The 24,402-nt window shown below is 45.3% G+C and overlaps 1 long non-coding RNA gene across 2 annotated transcripts in view; it reads left to right on the plus strand.

The window, feature by feature from the left end:
• The window catches only part of LOC138656761 (uncharacterized), a 58,294-nt gene extending 36,499 nt beyond the window's left edge, over positions 1-21,795 (plus strand). The window contains exons 2-3 of one of the 2 annotated variants that reach the window (XR_011316964.1): positions 20,582-20,656; positions 21,664-21,795. This is a non-coding gene — a long non-coding RNA (uncharacterized lncRNA). Of the gene's footprint in view, positions 1-20,581; positions 20,657-20,808; positions 20,916-21,663 lie in introns of those variants that run through there. The other variant, XR_011316965.1, reaches the window with a different exon arrangement.
• Positions 21,796-24,402: the final 2,607 nt, after the last annotated feature.

Here is a 24,402-nt window from a genome sequence, read left to right on the forward strand (position 1 = left end):
GACCCCACGCCCATCTAGGACTGTGGAAGCGAACGGGGCGAGACTTGAGCTGAGGACATATCTCGTCGTTCGTGAGATTGTTTTGGGATCCCTTGGACTAATTGTGGACTATTGCTTTGTTACCTGGCACAAGGATTATCGGGTGGTGCCCACGAACCTGTTCCATTGGACTAATTGTGGACTCTGTAGATCTACCTGCATGTGTTGTTCCAGCGTTCTTGATAATAAATCTGTTGAATCATCCCTCGGCCTGTTGTCCCTTCTTGCTCTGCCGTACACCCCGTCACAAACTGGTGGCATGCAGTGGGATCAGAGCAGAAGGAATGGAGGACAATGGCCCAACATCGGGAACCAACACCGCAGAGTACAAGAACTGGACTTTGGGGAGCCTACAATCAAAGGCCCGTGAAGTAGGAGTCCGTTTTAAGGGACTCTCCAAGGAGCAGCTTATTGAGGCTTTGGAAGGAGTTCGCCTGCAAGATGACGCTGAGGAAGGACCCTCACAGCAAATGGAGGAAAGACTGCAGCCGGTGGTAAATACCCAAAAAAGTCAGTGGGTTGTGTGGTACGAGGAGGAGTTGGCATTGCTGGGAGAAGAGGCCACCATAGACGATAAGAGGGAGGCCATTCACAGAGCCGAGGAGAGGGAGGCCATTCACAGAGCCGAGGAGAGGGAGGCCATTCACAGAGCCGAGGAGAGGAAGGCCATTCACAGAGCCGAGGACAGAAACTTCAGACAAAGACCCACAAACAAACAGCAACTGAAAACCACCGCAGTGGAGGCCTGGCAGAGCATCAAAAAGGAGGAAACACTGTGTCTGGTGATGTCCATGAGTTCAAGACTTCAGGCAGTCATTGCCAACATAGGGTTTTCAACCAAGTACTAGAAATGAACATTTTATTTATAATTATTTAATCTGTCCAATTACTTTTGGTCTCTTTAAAAACAGGGTGGCACATGTTAAGGAGCTGAAACTCCTAAACCCTTAATCCAATTTTAATGTGGATACCCTCAAATGAAAGCTGCAAGTCTGAACTTCAACTGCATCTGAATTGTTTTGTTTAAAATTCATTGTGGTAATGTCTGTAACCAAAATTAGAAAAATGTTGTCTCTGTCCAAATATATATGGACCTAACTGTATATTGTCAGAAATTTAGAAAGTGGTCCGTACTCACTCAATGGAATGGAGGTGCGCTCGCAGCTATTTTCAGAAAGGGTCTTTCTGAAGCCCTTAAGGATGTCATGGTGGGATTTCCTATGCCTGCTGGTCTGAATGAGTCTATGTCTTTGGCCATTCAGATCGGTCGACGCTTGCGCGAGCGTAAATCTGTGCACCATTTGGCGGTATTATCTGAGCATAAACCTGAGCCTATGCAGTGCGATAGGACTTTGACCAGAGTTGAACGGCAAGAACACAGACGTCAGAATGGGCTGTGTTTCTACTGTGGTGATTCCACTCATGCTATCTCTGATTGTCCTAAGCGCACTAAGCGGTTCGCTAGGTCTGCCACCATTGGTACGGTACAGTCAAAATTTCTTTTGTCCGTTACCTTGATCTGCTCTTTGTCATCTTATTCTGTCATGGCATTTGTGGATTCAGGCGCTGCCCTGAATTTGATGGACTTGGAGTATGCTAGGCGTTGTGGGTTTTTCTTGGAGCCCTTGCAGTGTCCTATTCCATTAAGAGGAATTGATGCTACACCTTTGGCCAAGAATAAGCCTCAGTACTGGACCCAGCTGACCATGTGCATGGCTCCTGCACATCAGGAGGTTATTCGCTTTCTGGTGTTGCATAATCTGCATGATGTGGTCGTGTTGGGGTTGCCATGGCTACAAGTCCATAATCCAGTATTAGATTGGAAATCCATGTCTGTGTCCAGCTGGGGTTGTCAGGGGGTACATGGTGATGTTCCATTTCTGTCTATTTCGTCATCCACCCCTTCTGAGGTTCCAGAGTTCTTGTCTGATTACCGGGATGTATTTGATGAGCCCAAGTCCGATACCCTACCTCCGCATAGGGATTGTGATTGTGCTATCGATTTGATTCCTGGTAGTAAATTCCCAAAAGGTCGACTGTTTAATTTATCTGTGCCTGAGCACGCCGCTATGCGGAGTTACGTGAAGGAGTCCTTGGAGAAGTGGCATATTCGTCCGTCATCGTCGCCATTAGGAGCGGGATTCTTTTTTGTGGCCAAGAAGGATGGTTCGCTGAGACCTTGTATAGATTACCGCCTTCTAAATAAGATCACGGTTAAATTTCAGTACCCCTTGCCGCTGTTATCTGATTTGTTTGCTCGGATTAAGGGGGCTAGTTGGTTCACCAAGATAGATCTTCGTGGTGCGTATAATCTTGTGCGTATTAAGCGAGGCAATGAATGGAAAACTGCATTTAATACGCCCGAGGTCCCCGGCAATTTTAAAGTGTGCTGCACAGTTTCAAAGTCAAACATACGTAGTGTGATGGGACTGTGGGCACCTACCCGATCCCTCGAACTAGGCGTGCCCTTGTCTATCCCTGTCCCCCTGATTACCCTGGATGTTTGAGACGCCGGGGGCTCATAAATAGCTATGATCCTAACTTAACTCTTATCTGATCCCTTTCCCATCCAGGGAGATGAGGGGCCAAAGTGTATAGGAAAACACTAACCAAACAGACAAGGATAAAAGAAAACTACAATCATACAAATACACTCACAAAATAACAGAGTGAGAACTCCACTTGGAATCTCTAGAAAAACTCTCCAACCGCCAACTCCAAGCACTGAACTTTCTCCTTCAACAACAAACTGTGAAATAGAACTATCACTGGCAGCCCCCAAGTGCCAGTGGCAAGCATATATACCAGGGGGGAGTGGCCAACACAGAACAGCTGAGATGATTCAGGATGAATAGCGTCAGGAGATCAACTGAGCTGATTAACTCTTGCCATGACAGAGCAAGGAAACCCTGCACTGTTTAATAGGATCAGGGACGGACTGGGACTGATATTCAGCCCTGGCATCTGAGATCACACAGGCCCATGCTGTCCTCGCCCCCGAGCACCAAATGGGGATATATTACTAATATTACCCTGCCTGGAGGAAAGATTTACTATAAGACCAATATTTCTAATATTACCTATATCATCGCTAAATAAGATTCAATAATTATAATATAAAAATAATAACATTCCAATATTACAGACAAATACCAGCAAACTACAACCAAATATCACCAGCATATACAGTGTTAATAATACCACCATACTGATCGTTAAAGGTGTTGAGGTTAAAGTGTGTAACTTCAGACTTCTGAGTCCGAGCATATCTAGTGAGATGAAAATCTCATATTTGCAGTCACATAATCAAGAGCGCAACCGCAGTACGTGAGAGGGTTGTAATTGCACCCAGCCCTGGAGCCTAGGGGCCCCAAAAGTCTCTTTGGCTTACCGTATTTTTCGGACTATAAGACGCACCGGACTATAAGGCACACCCAGGTTTTAGAGGTGGAAAATAGGGAAAAAAATATTTGAAGCAAAAAAAGTGGTAAAATATTTAATAACATACTATTATATATAATAACACCACATATAATAGTATGCTATTATGTTGGAAGCTTCGGGACCAGTGTGGTGTCTGTACAGTACTATATGAAGATGCTGGAGGGTGAGTATAAGAATGGGGGCACAGGGCTTATATTTAAAGCACCACTCCAGCACTGCAAAATAACACTGGAGTGCTGCTTTAAAATCCAATGGAAGAACTATAACTCCCAGCATGTCCTGCAGGTCCTATGACATGCTGGGAGTTATAGTTCACTAAAGAAGTGGCAGAGTGCTTTATTGTGTTTTGGAAAGACTAACCTCTTAATTGTGGCAGCCAGCCACACTGTGGTGAGGTAAAAGCATCCCATGACTGCACACAGAGCCCTCCCTCTTGTTGCCTTTCCACAGCACAGGTAATGGAAGCCAGCAGATTCTAGTGTTGGAGTCTGGAGGACCTGTGATGATGTCAAGAAGAGGGAAGGCTCTGTGCTGCCATGTGATGCTCCAGCCCGCCCACTTCTGACATCATCACAGGTCCTCCTTGTGCGCACTGCACAGCACTCAGCTCCAGCCCAGGAAGGTACAGTGATCTCCTCTCCCCCCGACCCTGCTGCTGCTGCCTCCTCCTGCCCCTGACACACGGATCTCCCCAGCTGCTGCAGGAATCAGCGCTGGGGAAGCCATGTGTGTCCCTGCTTAAGTGCAGTATTCATTTGCCTCTCCAGCTCACCACTCAGCTGATAGGTGGGCGGGGAGTAGCTAATGAATATTCACTGCACTTAATCATCGGGACCACATGGCTTCCCCAGCACTGATTCCTGGCAGAGGGGACATCCTGAAGTGGGATAACAGTGTGATCCCACTCACTGCTGCCCCCCTCCCCACATTTAAGCAAAATTACCTCAACCTTTAATAATTTATGGTGAGATTTCCATACTCGTTACATTATCTGATTCCCTTGGAAATCAATTATTCAAATTTTACTGACATGCCCTTGTATGATAACCTGCATTCTACTGCCACCTGGTGGTCCTTTCCTGAATTTTAAACTGTTATTATTGTGTTTATAATAAAATTTATATTTTAATCTCAATCATTGGTTGTTTCATATTTATAGGTGTTATATATTTATACCCCCTCCCCACATGCTACATCCGTACCATAAGACGCACCCACACTTTCCTCCCAAATTTGGAGGAAAAAAAGTGCATCTTATGGTCAGAAACATACGGTATATAAAAAAGACCAATGCTATTAAAGACTTGCAATAAATGGGAGCCCCATTAAAGCTTTTGCTTTAGTGCCCATGCTGTATAAGTTACGCCACTGCACATGACCACTAGCCCCCTGACGCCAGAGCCAGAGAATCCTCACAGTGAGCGAGCTCTGTGAGAACTCGGAAGTCCTCAGTCACATAGGGTCACATAAAGTCACAGTCACTGCAGACTGTAACTTCAGGCTTGGACAACTACTTTAACCAAAACCACTGTCCTAAGACTGATATTATTGCCATATAGTAACCATATAATGGTAATATCAGGTCTACACTAGTGCCATGCAGACCCTATACTGTGTGTATACTGTGCCGGTTCTCATTAGTGACGTCCTTGCTGATTATTATACATTTTCCCCTTTCCTTTGTATTTGTTCCAGACCATCATGATCTCTTCTTCCATTCATAACTCGTCCCTGCAAAATGTAATACACTAACATCTTTATTGACTTCCCAGGACCCTCGTCACATTCTACCACCTCTACACAAACCACAACTTGTGGTACCTTATAAAGATTCACCTGTGCCTCCTTTATTAATGTCCCCGTGACCTCTTATAATAATGACCCTAGGCCTCCTTATAATAATATCTCCTGTGCTTTCTAGCATTAATAATAATGACTCCTTGCTTCCCCATAGTAACGATCCCCCCATTGTGCCTCCTTATAATAATGTCTCTTTATTGTAATAAAGCTCCTGAGCAGAAGCATACAGTTAGGTCCATATATATTTGGACAGAGACAACATTTTTCTAATTTTGGTTATAGACATTACCACAATGAATTTTAAGCAAAACAATTCAGATGCAGTTGAAGTTCAGACTTTCAGCTTTCATTTGAGGGTATCCACATTAAAATTGGAGGAAGGGTTTAGGAGTTTCAGCTCCTTAACATGTGCCACCCTGTTTTTAAAGGGACCAAAAGTAATTGGACAATTGACTCCAAGGCTATTTCATGGACAGGTGTGGGCAATCCCTTCGTTATGTCATTCTCAATTAAGCACATAAAAGGCCTGGAGTTGATTTGAGGTGTGGTGCTGCATTTGGAAGGTTTTGCTGTGAAGTAAACATGCGGTCGTTGGAGCTTTCCATGCAGGTGAAACAAGCCATCCTTAAGCTGCGAAAACAGAAAAAAAAACATCCGAGAAATTGCTACAATATTAGGAGTGGCAAAATCTACAGTTTGGTACATCCTGAGAAAGAAAGAAATCACTGGTGAACTCATCAATGCAAAAAGACCTGGGCGCCCACGGAAGACATCAGTGGTAGATGATAGCAGAATAATCTCCAGGGTGAAGAGAAACCCCTTCACAACAGCCGACCAAGTGAACAACACTCTCCAGGAGGTCGGCGTATCAATATCCAAATCTACCATAAAGAGAAGACTGCATGAAAGTAAATACAGATGGTTCACTACACGGTGCAAGCCACTCATAAGCATCAAGAATAAAAAGGCTAGACTGGACATTGCTAAAAAACATCTAAAAAAGCCAGCACAGTTCTGGAAGAACATTCTTATGACAGATGAAACCAAGATCAACCTCTACCAGAATGATGGAAAGAGAAAAGTATGGCGAAGGTGTGGTACAGCTCATGATCCAAAGCATACCACATCATCTGTAAAACACGGCGGAGGCAGTGTGATGGCTTGGGCATGCATGGCTGCCAGTGGCACTGGGTTGCTAGTGTTTATTGATGGTGTGACACAGGACAGAAGCAGCCGAATGAATTCTGAGGTATTCAGAGACATACTGTGTGCTCAGATCTAGCCAAATGCAGCCAAACTGATTGGTCGCCGTTTCATACTACAGATGGCAATGACCCAAAACATAAAGCCAAAGCAACCCAGGAGTTTATTAAAGCAAAAAAGTGGAATATTCTGGAATGGTCAAGTCAGTCACCTGATCTAATCCCAATTGAGCATGCATTTCACTTGTTAAAGACTAAACTTCAGACAGAAAGGCCCACAAACAAACAGCAACTTAAAACCACCGCAGTGAAGGCCTGGCAGAGCATCAAACAGGAGTAAACACAGCGTCTGGTGATGTTCATGAGTTCAAGACTTCAGGCAGTCATTGCCAACAAAAAGTTTTCAACCAAGTACTAAAAATGAACATTTTATTTAAAATTATTTATTCTGTCCAATTACTTTTGGTCCCTTTAAAAACAGGGTGGCACATGTTGAGGAGCTGAAACTCCTAAACCCTTCATCCAATTTTAATGTGGATACCCTCAAATGAAAGCTGAAAGTCTGAACTTCAACTGCATCTGAATTGTTTTGTTTAAAATTCATTGTGGTAATGTCTATAACCAAAATTATAAAAATGTTGTCTCTGTCCAAATATATATGGACCTAACTGTACATAGAAATAACAGATGCTACATAGAATAAGTCATATCACATCACAGTCAAAGAGTAGATCTCCCAATATTTTAAGAAATGGAGAAGGAAATGCATTACAGCACCAAGACAGTTATTTTGCAGCTAATGAAGCACCTAAGTGGTTTCACTCACTATGATACCACTCTCCATAGAGTATTATGCCCCTACAAAGTATGATTGCCCCACACAGTAAGATTGTCATCACAGCCTCCCAGACAGTATGGTATCCACCATAGCCCCCAATATACAGTATGAGAGGCACCACAGATCCACACACAGTATGATGTCCTCCACAGGCCGTTATATAAATTGTGATGTCCACCAAAGCCCCATATATAGTATGAGGACCCCACAGCCTCCATGCAGAATGATGTCCTCCATAACCATCCCTTATACAGAATGATGTACTCCATAACCATCCCTTATAGTATGATGGTCACCACAACCCCCAACAGTATAACATAGCCCATGGACCTCCAGACAGTATAATGTCCACCACAGCCACCCCTCACAATATGATAGATCCCCCATACACTATGAAGATCACCTAAAGCCCTAATACTGTATGATGATCTCCCACAGTCCTCTATATAGTTAGATTGTCAACATCACAGCCCCCTGTATACTATGACGGTCTACCTGACAGCCCCCATATAGTATGATGCTCCCTCCAACAGTCCCCTATATAGTCTGATGGTACACCTCTAGGCCCCTATATATTATGATGGTACTCCTGACAACCCCCATTTGGTATCATGTTTTACCTCAGCCCCCTATATAGTATGATGGTCTACCTCACAGACCCTATATAGTATGATGGTCCACCTCACAGCCCCCATATAGTATGATGATCCCTCCAATAGCTCCTTATATAGTAGGATAGTACACCTCATAGCCCGTATACAGGTCCTTCTCAAAAAATTAGCATAGTGTTAAATTTCATTATTTACCATAATGTAATGATTACAATTAAACTTTCATATATTATAGATTCATTATCCACCAACTGAAATTTGTCAGGTCTTTTATTGTTTTAATACTGATGATTTTGGCATACCACTCCTGATAACCCAAAAAACCTGTCTCAAAAAATTAGCATATCAAGAAAAGGTTCTCTAAACGACCTATTACCCTAATCTTCTGAATCAACTAATTAACTCTAAACACATGCAAAAGATACCTGAGGCTTTTATAAACTCCCTGCCTGGTTCATTACTCAAAACCCCCATCATGGGTAAAGGTACCGTCACACATAGCGACGCTGCAGCGATACCGACAACGATCCGGATCGCTGCAGCGTCGCTGTTTGGTCGCTGGAGAGCTGTCACACAGACAGCTCTCCAGCGACCAACGATCCCGAGGTCCCTGGTAACCAGGGTAAACATCGGGTAACTAAGCGCAGGGCCGCGCTTAGTAACCCGATGTTTACCCTGGTTACCATCCTAAAAAGTAAAAAAACAAACGCTACATACTTACCTTCCGCTGTCTGTCCTCGGCGCTCTGCTTCTCTGGTCTGGCTGTGAGCGCCGGGCAGCCAGAAAGCAGAGCGGTGACGTCACCGCTCTGCTTTCCGGCTGACCGACGCTCACAACCAGAGCAGGAGGAGAGCAGAGCACAGCGCTGGAGGACAGACGGCTGTAGGTAAGTATGTAGTGTTTGTTTTTTTACTTTTAGGATGGTAACCAGGGTAAACATCGGGTTACTAAGCGCGGCCCTGCGCTTAGTTACCCGATGTTTACCCTGGTTACCAGTGAAGACATCGCTGAATCGGTGTCACACACGCCGATTCAGCGATGTCTGCGGGGAGTCCAGCGACGAAATAAAGTTCTGGACTTTCTTCCCCGACCAGCGATCTCCCAGCAGGGGCCTGATCGCTGCTGCCTGTCACACTGGACGATATCGCTAGCGAGGACGCTGCAACGTCACGGATCGCTAGCGATATCGTCTAGTGTGACAGTACCTTTAGACTAGCGGCCTGACAGATGTCAAGAAGGCCATCATTGACACCCTCAAGCAAGAGGGTAAGACCCAGAAAGAAATTTCTCAACAAATAGGCTGTTCCCAGAGTGCTGTATCAAGGCACCTCAATGGTAAGTCTGTTGGAAGGAAACAATGTGGCAGAAAACGCTGTACAACGAGAAGAGGAGACCGGACCCGGAGGAAGATTGTGGAGAAGGACCGATTCCAGACCTTGGGGAACCTGAGGAAGCAGTGGACTGAGTCTGGTGTGGAAACATCCAGAGCCACCGTGCACAGGCGTGTGCAGGAAATGGGCTACAGGTGCCGCATTCCCCAGGTAAAGCCACTTTTGAACCATAAACAGCGGCAGAGGCGCCTGACCTGGGCTACAGAGAAGCAGCACTGGACTGTTGCTAAGTGGTCCCAAGTACTTTTTTCTGATGAAAGCAAATTTTGCATGTCATTCGGAAATCAAGGTGCCAGAGTCTGGAGGAAGACTGGGGAGAAGGAAATGCCAAAATGCCTGAAGTCCAGTGTCAAGTACCCACAGTCAGTGATGGTGTGGGGTGCCATGTCAGCTGCTGGTGTTGGTCCACTGTGTTTCATCAAGGGCAGGGTCAATGCAGCTAGCTATCAGGAGATTTTGGAGCACTTCATGCTTCCATCGGCTGAAATGCTTTATGGAGATGAAGATTTCATTTTTCAGCACGACCTGGCACCTGCTCACAGTGCCAAAACCACTGGTAAATGGTTTACTGACCATGGTATTACTGTGCTCAATTGGCCTGCCAACTCTCCTGACCTGAACCCCATAGAGAATCTGTGGGATATTGTGAAGAGAAAGTTAAGAGACGCAAGACCCAACACTCTGGATGAGCTTAAGGCCGCTATTGAAGCATCCTGGGCCTCCATAACATCTCAGCAGTGTCACAGGCTGATTGCCTCCATGCCACGCCGCATTGAAGCAGTCATTTCTGCCAAAGGATTCCCGACCAAGTATTGAGTGCATAACTGAACATTATTATTTGTTGTTTTTTTTGTTTGTTATTAAAAAACACTTTTATTTGATTGGATGGGTGAAATATGCTAATTTATTGAGACAGGTTTTTTGGGTTATCAGGAGTTGTATGCCAAAATCATCAGTATTAAAACAATAAAAGACCTGACAAATTTCAGTTGGTGGATAATGAATCTATAATATATGAAAGTTTAATTGTAATCATTACATTATGGTAAATAATGAAATTTAACACTATATGCTAATTTTTTGAGAAGGACCTGTATAGTATGCTGTCCACCTCACAGACCCCCATATAGTATGATGATCCTCCAATAGCTCCTTATATAGTATGATGGTCCCCCCCAAAACCCTCCCATATAGTATGATGGCACAGTTCCTTATATATTATGATGGCACACCTCACAACCCTTATATAGCATGATGGTCCACCTCACAGCTCCTATGTAATATTATGGTACCCTCAACAGCCCCCATATAGTATGATGGTCCCCCCAGCAGTACAATATATAGTATGGTGGTCCACCCCACAGCCCCTTATATACTATGATGGTCCAACTCACAGCACCCTATATAGTATGATGATCCCCCACAACATCCCAAAAATTAAAAAAAATCCCTGTACTCATCCTTATCCTCTGCAGTGTCTGACTCCTCTTATATCCTTTATTGCAATGCATGCTGGCTGACAGTGTGATGCAGTGATGTCATTGCACCGCTAACGTCCCCTGCTGGTGCTGGCCTCTGACAGGTCACAGACAGAGGGTACACCTGCAACTTTGAGCTCCATCAAAACTTTTAACAATATGGACTTTTTGAGGATGCAGATTATGATAACAATGTAGCAGAAAAGGCTGCAAATGACCAGAGAGGCCCTTCTGGCATTTGCCAGAATTGTCAGATGGCCAATCCGGCCCTGAATAGGATTGTGTAGTAGTTCCAATAAGTGCAGGAGTTGGTGTAACCAGATGCCACAATCTTTTGGATCCTCTCTGTTGCGGTATAACCATGACAGTACCCCCATCCTAAGAGGGAGCCAGAACATCAAAACCAGGTTTATCTGGATGTGCAGAGTGAAAAGACCAGACAAACGTGATCGTATGTACATCAGACACTGGTACTCACATTCTCTCCTCAAGACCGTAACCCTTCCAATGAACCAAATATTGAAGAGAACGTCGTATCAAGCAAGAAACAATAATCTTCGCTATCTGGATTTCCAGATTCCCATCAAGAATGACTGGGGAAGCAGGTGGTGGAGATACATTATGAATCTTAAAAGTTTGTGGCAAAGCAAGGTGCAGCGCTACAGGATTAACGAAGGCAACTATCATATAGTGGCCAATGATCCTGGGTCCCAGCTTCAAAGAAGGAACCTTCAATTTATTGTTCGTTGAGGACAACCACACCATATCACAAACACAAAGCTCCGGACCCGCCAAGTGTCTCCGATAAGCCATATTCTTATATTTGAACCCCATCTTTCTCAAATTATTAAGAACACCTTCCCACACTGATGTAATGGATGAAGAAAACTGTTTCTCCTCAGGTACTCCTGAAGAACCATTCCTATTGAAGAAGCAGAATTATGGATGAAAACTGTATGTCCTGAAGAGCGCGTACTTGCCATTAGATTCATGACAACGGTTATTCACAGCAAACTCACTTAGAGGTATTTCAGAAACCCAATCCTCCTGATTGTCAGACACAAAGCACCTAAGGCCATGTTCACACCATCCTTTTTTCCCTGCTGTTTTTTCTGCACTAAAAACCGCAGCTCTTGGCAGAAAACGCAGGTGCGTTTTTTGGTGCTTTTTTTTATGCGTTTTTGATGCGGTTTTTAGTGCAGTTTCTGTGTGTTTTCTAGGAAGTTTTTTTTAGGGTTAAAATGGCTGAAAATACCCTAACCCTACCCCTAACCCTACCCCTAACCCTAACCCTAACCCTAGTTCTAACTGTAGTGGGGGAAAAAAAAAAATTATTTTTATTTTATTATTGTTACTACCTATGGGGGTGATAAAGGGGGGGGGGGGGGAGGCATTTACCTTTTTTTTTTATTTTGATCACAGTGAGGTTATCACAATGATCAAAATGTGCCTGGAACGAATCTGCCGCCCGGCAGATTCGGCGGGCGCACTGCGCATGCGCCCGCCATTTTGGAAGATGGCAGCGCCCAGGGAGAAGACGGCCGGACGGACACCCGGTAAGTATAAGGGGGGGAGATTAGGGCACGGGGGGGGGGCGTCGGAGCACGGGGGGGTGGCGTCGGAGCATGGGGGGGTGGGATTGGAGCACGGGGGGGGCAGCCACACTGCAGCGGTTCTGCACCACAAACCGCAGAAAACCCGCAGATATTTTTTTCGTCTGCGGGTTTTACTGCGGGTTTGACCTCACAATGGAGGTCAATGGGTGCAGAACCGCTGAAGTTCCGCAAAAAGAAGTGACATGGTACTTCTTTTTTACTGCAGCTATTCAGCGCGGCTTTTTTTGGGATTTTCCGCAATGTGGGCACAGCAGTTCCTGTTTTCCATAGGGTACATTGTAATGTACCCTGCATGGAAAACAGCTGCGGACCCGCAGCGGGAAAATCGCGGCGGTTCCGCATGAAAAAAAGGATGGTGTGAACATGGCCTAAGATATATTTCAAGATTCATGTTCACTCGTTGAATTTGCCCATTAGAATGTGGATGAAAGGCGGATGAAAAAGAAAGATGAATCACTAAGCACAAAAAGCTTTCCAAAATTTGAAAATAAATTGAACCCCCTAGTCCGAAACAATATCAGATGGAATCCATGTAATTTCACAATTTCTTTAAGAAAAATTTGCACCAAAGTCTTTTTGGCATTTTGTAAAGCAGGTAGTGCAATTAAATGAGCCATCTTGCAAAATCTATCCACCACCACTAATATTACAGTGTTCCACGCTAATATGAGTAGATAAGTGATAAAATCAACACACAATTGAATCAATGGTCTACAGGGAATCACCAAAATTTGAAGAGCCCTGGACAGACAAGTATGTGGGGTCTTAGAATGTGCACAAGTACTGCAGGCAGCTACATATTCATGAACATCCTGGAGCACCCTAGACCACCAAAAATGATGAGTAAGAAGATCTGTTGTGGCTTTACTACTAGGATGTCCAGTCAGGACCGAATCACGATGCTGACTCAAAATTATAAGAAGTTAGTTCATAGGGATGAACAGTTCACCTGAAGGACAGGTAGTAGGGGAATACCCCTGAGCCTCTATGACCTCATTCTCAAGATCAGAACATATAGTAGCAATAAGTACACCTCTCTGTAATATAGGAACCAGCTTGCAGTTACTTCCTCCCCCCCCCCCCCCCCCGGAAATCAACGAGACAAAGCATCCTCCTTTACATTCTTATCCCTGGCCTAGAAGTCCCAAAAAAGTTGTCTAGGTGTCATATGCTTGGCAGATTCCAAATACAAAAGATATTTATAATTGGTGATTATTACCATGACTGGATAGACTACCCCTTCCAAAAAATGATGCCACCTCCTCAAAAGCCTACTTTATTGTGAAGAGTTACCTTTTACCAACGTAATTCTCTCAGTGGATGACAGTTTCTTGGAGAAGTATACACAAGGACGCCATTTATCTGGATATGAACTCTGCGACAATACAACCCCTACCCCCACTTCTGATGCTTTAACCTCTACAATGAATGGCTGTGTCATGTCAAGCTGTATTAGAATTGGTTCAGAAGTAAAACATCTCTTTGTAATGAATGGAAATGGAGGCACAGAAGTTGAAGTTCATATTCGTTTTTATTTAGGTTTAATGTGGAACCTCGGGACCACGGTCCGGGGGGCTCCGAAGGGGGCGTGACTACGTGAGCCCCAGACACCAGTAGTAAGTCCCATCGAACAGGGACAGAATGGATAGCCTGGGGGACACGGGTGCTACCTCCAGTTAGACCCCAGACTCGTGGCAGCTGTCCCAGCGGGACAATTGGAAAAGCGGGGTTAGCGGGAGACGTGGAGCTAACCAGGTGATATCGGGTGTACGGGTAGAAGCTGGTTCCAATGGTACTGGCGTTGTCCGGAGATGACGATAGCAGGTTGGCGGGACGAGACGGGATCGTGTAGATAGAACAGTCGTCATGCAGGATAGCCAGGTAACTGGTAGCCGATGATCTGTGAAAAACAGGCAATGTAAGCAGAGTACTAGCGAAAGCACTTCAGAAACAGGAACACATGCAGACAGGAAACGGAAGAAAGCAACAGTGGATACTTGTTGCTCCGGCGCCCTCCCTATGGTGGAGGAGCTAGAAAAATATTTAGATTGTGAGCGCCAATGGGGACAGCGACGATAATGTGTGCAACCTGTAAAGCGCTGCGGAATATGTTAGCACTATATAAAATAAAGATTATTATTATTATTATTATTATTAAATAGTAATGAATAACACGCCATTGGCCAAAAGCATATTTAAAAAAATGCATGCTGTCTCTATAAGAGACCGGGAACGAGCACGCGCGTGCCCTAAGCACTCTGCCCGAGAGCCTGCTGGCAGCACGCCAGGAAGCAGTAGAGGAAGGAGGGGGATAAGCCGCATCCTGACAGCGTGGAGCCAGCACAGAGTGGAAGTCCCGACGGGGACCCCGCAAAGGTACAGAGACCGGACAGAGTGTAACACTCTTTAAAGTAGCAAATGCCTCACTGGCCGGACTGGACCCTTTAAAAAATTCTGTCCTTTTCCTAGTCATATCAGTCAGTGGTATAGCCACTAGTGAACAGTTCTTGATGAATTTACAATAATAATTGGCAAACATGATAACCTTTGTAAAGCTTTTAAGTCTTCAGGATGATCCCAATCTAGTATCGCCTGGATGTTCGCCGGATCCTTACAAAAACCGGTGGACAATAAGAAATTTCCCAGAAAAGGGATCTCCTGTACCAAAAACATACATTTCTCTGGTTTGACATATAATTTATTGTCGCGGAGTATTTATAAAACCTGCCTGACATGTACCTCATGTGACTAGAGGTCCGGCGAATAAATCAATATGTCATCCAGATAAATTACCACAAACCTACCTGCCAGACAACAAAAATGTCATTTAGAATTTGCTGAAAAGCGACGGAAGCATTAGTCAACCCAAATGGCAAAATAAGGTTTTTGTAGTGTCCCTTTGTTGTATTAAAAGCAGCCTTCCACACATCCCCCTCCTTCATACGGATGAGATTATATGCCTCCCTAAGGTCCAGTTAAGAAAACCACTTTGCTCCAACGATCTTATTAAATAGGTCAGGAATAAAAGGGAGACGATAAGTATCCTGAGCCATGATTTGATTTAGATCAAGGAAATCTAGGCAGGGGCGTAACCTCCGTCTTCTTACTACAGAAAAACCCTACTGTAACTGGATTCGAAGAAGGTCTGATATGACACTTAAGGTACCGTCACACTGAACGATATCGCTAGCGATCCTTGACGTTGCAGCATCCTGGCTAGCGATATCGTTGAGTTTGACAGGCAGCAGCGATCTGGATCCTGCTGTGCCCTCATTGGTCGGAGCAGAAAGTCCAGAACTTTATTTCGTCGATAGACCTCATGCAGACATCGCTGAATCGGCGTGTGTGACGCCGATTCAGCGATGTCTTTACTGGCAACCAGGGTAAACATCGGGTTACTGAGGGCAGGGCCGCGCTTAGTAACCCGATGTTTACCCTGGTTGACAGCGTAAACGTAAAAAAAAAAAAAAAAATCTACATACTTACCTTCCGCTGTCTGTCCCCGGCGCTGTGCTTCTCTGCACTGTGAGCGCCGGCCAGCCGGAAAGCAGAACACAGCGCTGTGCTTCTCTGCACCGACTGTGAGCGCCAGCCGGAAAACATAGCGCCGGAGGACAGACACCGGAAGGTAAGTATGTAGTGTTTGGGTTTTTTTACGTTTACGCTGGTAACCAGGGTAAACATCGGGTTACTAAGCGCGGCCCTGCGCTTAGTAACCCGTAGTTTACCCTGGTTACCAGAGGACCGGCATCGTTGGTCGCTGGAGAGCTGTCTGTGTGACAGCTCTCCAGCGACCAAACAGCGACGCTGCAGCGATCGGGATCGTTGTCTGGATCGCTGCAGCGTTGCTTAAAAATGTGACGGTACCTTTAGCCAGAGATATAATCCTTTATGGCCTGCCTCTCTGGACCTGAAATGTTATACAACCTGCTCTTAAGCAATTTGGCTTCAGAAATTTAATTAATGGCGCAATCATAAGGAAGATGAAGAGGAAATCCCTTACACCACTGTTATGAGAACACATTCTCAAAATCAGGCAGGTATTCCAGCAGGGACCAGCTATCAACCCTGGCTACACGGCCAGTCATTGTCTTTGACTGTCCAAAAACACAGAACGCACATATGTTACCGTACAGCTGACATATCCAACTCACCAACCAAACAGTTCGACACCTAGCAGGAAAAAGTGGGCTAAATGTATCCTCCACACCAAATAGATCAGGGGTGCCGCTTCCAGAAAAATATGCAAAGTCCAAAATAGAAAAATAAGAAAAAATAGGAGCGCACTTACCCTGGTGTGGTATGCATCACTTTATTGAAACATAAAAGGTGGACAGCAGGGAGGGGCAGGATCGGCCATGGACAACGGCCGTTTCGTGCTTACTGGCACTTCAACGGGTCCTAATGGTAAATGAGCTGGAGGAGTGTTATATGGACCGGATCTAGTCTCGAACTCCTCCCCTCAAATGCTCAAACAAAATATAATGTGAAAATTAAAAACAACATGTAATTAAAAACAGCAGACGTAGAACACAATCTAGAAAACTGAATACAAAATTGGAATAGACTGATATTTACAAAAAGACAGACATGTCGACCTTTTCATTGAAACCAGATGGTCCTGCCGCGTTAGCGCGCAGAATCCACCTGGCTTCTCTACGCAACAAAAGATGACACAGATCTCCTCCTCCCTCTGGCAGCGAGACACGCTCCAAACCCGCAAACCTCAACGATTGAACATCCCCCGCATGGTGAGTCTTTTGTTACGTAGAGAAGCCAGGTGGATTCTGCGCGCTAACGCGGCAGGACCATCTGGTTTCAATGAAAAGGTCGACATGTCTGTCTTTTTGTAAATATCAGTCTATTCCAATTTTGTATTCAGTTTTCTAGATTGTGTTCTACGTCTGCTGTTTTTAATTACATGTTGTTTTTAATTTTCACATTATATTTTGTTTGAGCATTTGAGGGGAGGAATTCGAGACTAGATCCGGTCCATATAACACTCCTCCAGCTCATTTACCATTAGGACCCGTTGAAGTGCCAGTAAGCACGAAACGGCCGTTGTCCATGGCCGATCCTGCCCCTCCCTGCTGTCCACCTTTTATGTTTCAATAAAGTGATGCATACCACACACCAGGGTAAGTGCGCTCCTATTTTTTCTTATTTTTCTATTGTCTTTGACTGTACTCGCTCCACCTTAGTACCTCCCGAGCCTGACAGTCCACTACAAGATTGTGCAACATTAGCCAAGGTAGTCCAAGAACCTAGCACATAACAATCAATTGATTCCAAGTGCATGGCCCTCACCTGCAGACGTATCTCTTGAATGACATGAGTAAAATATCCCTGGCGCAAGGGTGCAGAATCAATAGCAATTATAGGTATAGATCTAGACAATTTGTGAGGATTGAGACCCCGGTCGATTGGGTGGGGTCAATCAGATTAAATCCCGCTCCACTGTCCAAAAAGGCTGAAATAACCACCTTTCTTTTGCTAAAATGGATCTCAGATGGTAAAAAGAATTTGTACAAACCTTCCTGCAACCCGGGCTTATTAGTTTTCAATGGCTGTTTGCGGTTACGTATAGATGGACAAGTACCAACAAAATGACCCTTCTTACACCTGGGTCTAGTACCTAGCTACACTCCTAACTTAACCCTTATCTGATCCCTCCCCCACCCAGGGAGGTGAGGGGCCTAAATCTATAGGAAAACACTAACCAGACAGACAGAGGTAAACAGATAGGCATAAAATAAAACTACAATCATACAAATACACTAACAAAATAACAAAGTGGGAAACAGGTGAGTTATAGGTAGGGGAAACTAAATGTGAGAAGATAAGGGTAAAAACACAAACCAAATCCAAACAGCAATGTCCAGAAAAACCTCTCCAACCACCAACTCCAAACACTGAACTTTCAATTTCACCACTATCAAATGTAATGCTGCTGCAGTGCAGTATAGCGCAACCTCCAACAGGGGGTGCTGGTGAGGGATGAGAGGTTTCACGTACAGCGCAGCACTATTGGGCAGTAGCACAGGGTGCCACCAGGTGGTGAAAGAGTAGTCAGACAAGCCGAGTAAGCAACAGTTGGGAACAAAAGTACCAGTGGTCACAGCAATACACTTGGTCAAATATGAGCCAGAAGTCAGAGCCAGACGGGAGCATTGGTAACCGAGATGTGAGACAGTAAAACAGGTCAGAAGACAATCCAGGTCACCTACCAAGAGGTCCAAGTACAGGGAGCGTACACTAAGACAAGAGGGGTGGCAGAAAAGGGAAGTCACTGGAAAAGAGCAAACGGGCAGAGGACAAAACACGGTATCAATGGGTCAGCTGCTCTAGCCTGGGAGCATGAACTAACACAAAAATTGGTCTGCAGGCCACAACAGACTGAAATACCCACATCGAGCCCAGAACGAGGCTAGAGAAGATTAACTCCTGCATGACCAGTTCGGGGAGAGAATAGCAAGAAACAAACCCCGGCCTGGATCATGACATCAAAACTGTCACTGGCAACTGCCAAGCACCAGTGGCGAGCAAATATTCCAGCATCCTGCCCACAGTGTGTCCAGCATCCTGCCCACAGTGTGTCCAGCATCCTGCCCACAGTGTGTCCAGCATCCTGCCCACAGTGTGTCCAGCATCCTGCCCACAGTGTGTCCAGCATCCTGCCCACAGTGTGTCCAGCATCCTGCTTCCAGTGTGTCCAGCATTCTGCCCCCAGTGTGTCCAGCAATCTGCCCCAGTGTTTCCAGTATATTGCCCCCAGTGTTTCCAGCAATCTTCCCCAGTGTGTCCAGCATATTGCCCCCAGTGTGTCCATCATTCTGCCCCAGGGTGTCCAGCATATTGCCCCCAGTGTGTCCAGCATATTGCCCCCAGTGTGTCCAGCATATTGCCCCCAGTGTGTCCAGCATATTGCCCCCAGTGTCTCCAGCATATTTTCCCCCCAGTGTCTCCAGCATATTGCCCCCAGTGTCTCCAGCATATTGCCCCAGTGTCTCCAGCATATTGCCCCTCAGTTTGTCCAGCAATCTGCCCTAGTTTGTCCAGCAATCTGCCCCAGTTTGTCCAGCAATCTGCCCCAGTGTGTCCAGCATATTGCCCCCAGTGTGTCCAGCATTCTGCCCCAGTGTATCGAGCATTCTGCCCCAGTGTGTCCAGGATTCTGCCCCCAGTGTCTCCAGCATATTGCCCCCAGTGTCTCCAGCATATTGCCCCCAGTTTGTCCAGCATTCTGCCCCCAGTGTGTCCAGCATATTGCCCCCAGCGTATCCAGCATATTGCCCCGTGTGTCCAGAATTCTGCCCCCAGTGTGTTCAGCATATTGCCCCCAGTGGGTCCTGCATAGTTCCCCCAGTGTGTCAAGCATTCTGCCCCCAGTGTATCCAGCATATTACCCCCTGTGTGTCCAGCATATTGCCCCAAGTGTATCCAGCATATTGCCCCCAGTGTGTCCAGCATATTGCCCCCAGTTTGTCCAGCATTCTGCCCCCAGTCTGTCCAGCAATCTGCCCCAGTGTTTCCAGCAATCTGCCCCAATGTTTCCAGCATATTGCCTCCAGTGTGTCCAGCATATTGCCCCCAGTGTGTCCAGCATCTCTGCCCCCAGTGTCCAGCATTCTGGCCGGGGCCCCCCCGGATTGCCGTTCACGATAATAAAAAAAAACGAGTTCTCCTTACCTGTCTGCGCTCCTTCGGCGAAGCTCCCTCCAGCAGCGCGCACTCGCCGATGACTGACAATGACATCAGACGCCGGCGACATGCACGCTGCGGCTGACGTCAGCTGCCAGCCTCCAATTGGATGGCGGCTGTTAACTATTGACGTGCGGGCATGAGCCCGCACATCAATAGCGTTAAACTGCCGCAGCACCAGTAGGGGCCCGGTGAGCAGATGAGACGGGGCCCGATGCGGGCCCCCTCTGCCCACCGGGCCCCATACGCCAGTCACGGCAGTAATGCCCTGATGGCGGCGGTCAATTTGAGCGGTTGCCCAGGGCCCCCCCACACCACTGGGCCCTGGGCTACCGCCCAGATTGACCTCATTATAATCCGCCACTGTGAATACAAATATATATATATATATATATATATATATATATATATATATATATATATATATATATATATATATATATGCGCTTTTTATATAACAGGAAGCTGCAGTAGAAGAGGTGCTTCCAGAAGGAGATGAATGGGGTGGAGAGATATCTGGAGCGGGCTCGCAATTGGTAAGTTTCTTACATGCATCACAGAACCACATCATCACACACTTCACTGTACACACAACACATAAAAATAGATCATTACAGACATCACCACCGTACACACAACACATAAGCCTACATCCAAGCCATAATGTTTTTTCTTTTTTTTTTAATAGTTTTCTGATTCTGGGGCTCGATCCAGAGGTCCTCAAAGTGCCTCCTATGGTCGTCAGCGTGAGCGTCAGGGCGGTCAGCATCGATTAAGTACCTTTTATTTTTCAACTTTGTTTTTTTTTTAGTCTAATGTTTTTCTTATTTGTCATTTTTAACAGGCTTCACAGCGTGCTCCTGACTCGGACGGTGTGGAGGCCGGCCTAAACATCGACCTCCTCATCGATCTAATCCAAGAGCGGGAGCCGCTGTGGAATATGGGGGACTGCCGCCACACAGATGTTGTTGTGACCCGTCGACTCTGGGAGCAAGTATGCCACGAACTGGTGGACAACTGGGAGGACCTCGATGTTTGGGCCCAGAATCAAACGTGTAAGGCCTCTTTCACACTTCCGTCGGTATGGGTCCATCGCAATGCGTTGGGCCGACGTACCGACGGACGTTGTGAAAGTTTTGCACGAAGTGGGCAGCGGATGCAGTTTTTCGATGCATCTGCTGCCCATTCTGCAGTCTGGGGAGGAGGGGGCGGAATTTCGGCTGCGCATGCGCGGTCAAAAATGGCGGACGCGACGTACAAAAAAAGTTACATTGAACTTTTTTTGTGACGACGGTCCGCCAAAAGACGACAGATCCATCGCATGACAGACGCGGCGTGTCGCGATCCGTCGCTAATACAAGTTTATGGGCAAAAAAACGCTTCCTGTGAGCACATTTGCAGGATCCGTTTTTGCCCAAAATGACAGATTGCGACGGATTGCAAAAAAAATTGAAGTGTGAAAGAGGCCTAAGTATTCACAGTTCAGTTATGTGGCTGGATGTAATGTGTTAGATACTAACCAATTTGTGCTTTCACTTTTGAGGCGAGAGTTGTCAAGCGGTGGCGGTCACTCAGGGACCGCTTCAAGGAGTTCAACAAAGAGATGCGGGCCTCGAGTGGATCGGGAGGATGCAGAAGCAAACAAATATGTTCGAGCCCTCACGTTCGACGATGGTGAGCAGAAGGTAAATATTACCCACCCCATTTAACCCCTTCATGACCCAGCCTATTTTGACCTTAAAGACCTTGCCGTTTTTTGCAATTCTGACCAGTGTCCCTTTATGAGGTAATAACTCAGGAACGCTTCAATGCATCCTAGCGGTTCTGAGATTGATTTTTCGTGACATATTGGGCTTCATATTAGTGGTAAATTTAGGTCAATAAATTCTGTGTTTATTTGTGATAAAAATGGAAATTTGGCGAAAATTTTGAAAATTTCGCAATTTTCACATTTTGAATTTTTATTCTGTTAAACCAGAGAGGTATGTGACACAAAATAGTTAATAAATAACATTTCCCACACGTCTACTTTACATCAGCACAATTTTGGAAACAAAATTTTTTTTGCTAGGAAGTTATAAGGGTTAAAATTTGACCAGCGATTTCTCATTTTTACAACGAAATTTACAAAACCATTTTTTTTAGGGACCACCTCACATTTGAAGTCAGTTTGAGGGGTCTATATGGCTGAAAATACCCAAAAGTGACACCATTCTAAAAACTGCACTCCTCAAGGTGCACAAAACCACATTCCAGAAGTTTATTAACCCTTCAGGTGCTTCACAGCAGCAGAAGCAACATGGAAGGAAAAAATGAACATTTAACTTTTTAGTCACAAAAATGATTTTTCAGCAACAATTTTTGTATTTTCCCAATGGTAAAAGGAGAAACTGAACAACGAAAGTTGTTGTCCAATTTGTCCTGAGTACGCTGATACCTCATATGTGGGGGTAAACCACTGTTTGGGCGCACGGCAGGGCTTGGAAGGGAAGGAGCGCCATTTGACTTTTTGAATCAAAAATTGGCTGCACTCTTTAGCGGACACCATGTCACGTTTGGAGAGCCCCCGTGTGCCTAAAAATTGGAGCTCCCCCACAAGTGACCCCATTTTGGAAACTGGACCCCCCAAGGAACTTATCTAGATGCATAGTGAGCCCTTTAAACCCCCAGGTGCTTCACAAATTGATCCGTAAAAATGAAAAAGTACTATTTTTTCACAAAAAAAAATTCTTTTAGCCTCAATTTTTTCATTTTCATATGGACAACAGGATAAAATGGATCCTAAAATTTGTTTCGCAATTTCTCCTGAGCACACCGATACCTCACATGTGGGGGTAAACCACTGTTTGGGCACATGGTAAGGCTCGGAAGGGAAGGAGCGCCATTTGACTTTTTGAATGAAAAATTATCTCCATCGTTAGCGGACACCATGTCGCGTTTGGAGAGACCCTGTGTGCTTAAACATTGGAGCTCCCCCACAAGTGACCCCATTTTGGAAACTGGACCCCCCAAGGAACTTATCTAGATGCCTAGTGAGCACTTTAAACCCTCAGGTGCTTCACAAATTGATCCGTAAAAATGAAAAAGTACTTTTTTTCACAAAATATTTTTTTTCGCCTCAATTTTTTCATTTTCACATAGGCAATAGGATAAAAAGGATCCAAAAATTTGTTGAGCAATTTCTCCCGAGTACGCCGATACCTCATATGTGGGGGTAAACCACTGTTTGGGCACACGGCAAGGCTCGGAAGGGAAGGCGCGCCTTTTGACTTTTTGAATGGAAAATTAGCTCCAATTGTTAGCGGACACCATGTCGCATTTGGAGAGCCCCTGTGTGCCTATGCAATGGAGCTCCCCCACAAGTGACCCCATTTTGGAAACTAGACCCCCCAAGGAACTTATCTAGATGCATACTGAGCACTTTAAACCCCCAGGTGCTTCACAGACGTTTATAATGCAGGGCCATGAAAATAAAAAATAATTTTTCTTTTCTCAAAAATGATTTTTTAGCCTGGAATTTCCTATTTTGCCAATGGTAATAGGAGAAATTGGACCACAAATGTTGTTGTCCAGTTTGTTCTGAGTACGCTGATACCCCATATGTGGGGGTAAACCACTGTTTAGGCACACGGCAGGGCTCGGAAGGGAAGGCACGCCATTTGGCTTTTTAAATGGAAAATTAGCTCCAATCATTAGCGGACACCATGTCGCGTTTGGAGAGCCCCTGTGTGCCTAAACATTGGAGATCCCCCACAAATGACCCCATTTTGGAAACTAGACCCCCAAAGGAACTAATCTAGATGTGTGGTGAGCACTTTGAACCCTCAAGTGCTTCACAGAAGTTTATAACGCAGAGCCATGAAAAAAAAAAAAAATCTTTTCTCAAAAATGATTTTTTAGCCCGCAATTTTTTATTTTCCCAAGGGTAACAGGAGAAATTTGACCCCAAAAGTTGTTGTCCAGTTTCTCCTGAGTACGCTGATACCCAATATGTGCGGGTAAACCACTGTTTAGGCACATGCTGGGGCTCGGAAGTGAAGTAGTGACGTTTTGAAATGCAGACTTTGATGGAATGGTCTGTGGGCGTCGCGTTGCGTTTGCAGAGCCCCTGGTGTGCCTAAACAGTAGAAACCCCACACAAGTGACCCCATTTTGGAAACTAGACCCCCAAAGAAACTTATCTAGATATGTGGTGAGCACTTTCAACCCCCAAGTGCTTTACAGAAGTTTATAACGCAGAGCCGTGAAAATAATAAATACGTTTTCTTTCCTCAAAAATAAT

The sequence above is a fragment of the Ranitomeya imitator genome, chromosome 1 (genome assembly GCF_032444005.1).
Source record: "Ranitomeya imitator isolate aRanImi1 chromosome 1, aRanImi1.pri, whole genome shotgun sequence".
Taxonomy (NCBI): Eukaryota; Metazoa; Chordata; class Amphibia; order Anura; family Dendrobatidae; genus Ranitomeya; species Ranitomeya imitator.